We start from the raw sequence: 1,361 nt of genomic DNA, 5'->3' as shown, positions 1-1,361 counted from the left end.
GCACTGGATGGGATTTCAAGTGCAAGCAATTAGTTGCTAATTACTAATTGCGCGGATTTGAAATCCTGTCCAGTCCGATATTGTAGGCTTTGAAATGACTTCTCATGCTCATTAGTTATTCGACTGAATAAATTTTGTTCCAGTTACTACAGACTGAATTCAGTCCTTTCACAGAACTTTACCAGGTTTCATGTAACATCATGTGACCCATTTGGCTGGTTTACTCATTAATTATTAATGAGAATACTGTTTCTATACTGACATGGGTTAGCCAATGCGCAATTATTAGTGTGAGGGGAAAATGAACTAAAAAGAGACTTAAAACCTAAAGTCGGTAAACCACAATTGGTTATTCTTCGATTTATCATTCAGTGCGGAATGTACTGAAATATATGAGAGCAGATTTCACCGATAGACCTCTTCTGCTTTGACGTAATGTTTTCCCATTTCAAACCACATGTCATTCCCTAGAGTATCATTTCTTTGTTTAAGGTTTGCGCTCGGTAGCACATGAGAAGACACATGAATATGGATACAGCTCAAACAAAGAATCTTATTCTCAAGGGAATGACACGTGGTCTGAAATGGGAAAACATTACCCCAAGTCCGACCTAATAGTGTAATATACCTATAGTAGTCTGACTTCTGGTTTTTTTTAGCTTGTAATAGTTATTGCCTGAAGACAGTGCCCTGTCATTATTTCTCTATTCAAATATATGTATATTTATTTATTATCATTATCTGTAAATATTGGGTACATTAAACATCTAAACAAGCCGAAGAGGTCTATTGCTAAGCATTTAACAGTCACTACTTTTTGTTTGTTGGAATAAGCGAGCAAATTTCAAAGCCCTGGACCCGGTTGTACGAAGCCTGGATAGCGCTATCCGGCAGATAAATCCTTATCTATTTGATAAGTCGATGCTGTTATCCAATAAATTTATGCACTGGATAAGATTTAACCGTTGGATCCAGTCTTCGTACAACCGGGCCCAGATGGTTCAAAGTTTTAAGAACATGTTATTTACATATGAAGTTGACGAGGTGGCCGAGTGGTTAAGGCGTTGGACTGCTAATCCAATGGGCTCTGCCCGCGTGGGTTCGAATCCCATCCTCGTCGAGAACTCTATTTTTTACCTCTCATTTTACCACCTAGATGGAGGAGTTGAAAACCAGCATTCACAACTGGGATCATCAATGTTTTATCCCGATTTCTAGATCAGACAAAAGTCGATCCACCTGTGAGTTTATTGAACAGCTTCAACTCGGAAATAATAGGCCACGTACGAGATATAAAAAAATTAGCACGATTCAAACACCAGCAATTAAGAACTCATTAATTAATCATATTGTGGCATTGT

General features: G+C 38.1%; 1 non-coding gene across 1 annotated transcript; it reads left to right on the top strand.

The window, feature by feature from the left end:
• The first annotated feature begins 1,038 nt into the window (after positions 1 to 1,038).
• On the top strand, positions 1,039 to 1,120 carry Trnas-gcu (transfer RNA serine (anticodon GCU)). The gene has a single exon. It is a non-coding gene; the product is annotated as a tRNA-Ser (tRNA).
• Positions 1,121 to 1,361: the final 241 nt, after the last annotated feature.

The sequence above is a fragment of the Actinia tenebrosa genome, unplaced genomic scaffold (assembly GCF_029948245.1).
Source record: "Actinia tenebrosa isolate PJP-AT-01 unplaced genomic scaffold, QUT_ActTen_1.0 PGA_scaffold15__27_contigs__length_11533743, whole genome shotgun sequence".
Taxonomy (NCBI): domain Eukaryota; kingdom Metazoa; phylum Cnidaria; class Anthozoa; order Actiniaria; family Actiniidae; genus Actinia; species Actinia tenebrosa.
Note: the sequence above shows the minus strand (reverse complement) of the source record. Positions and strands in the feature narration are given on the sequence as shown.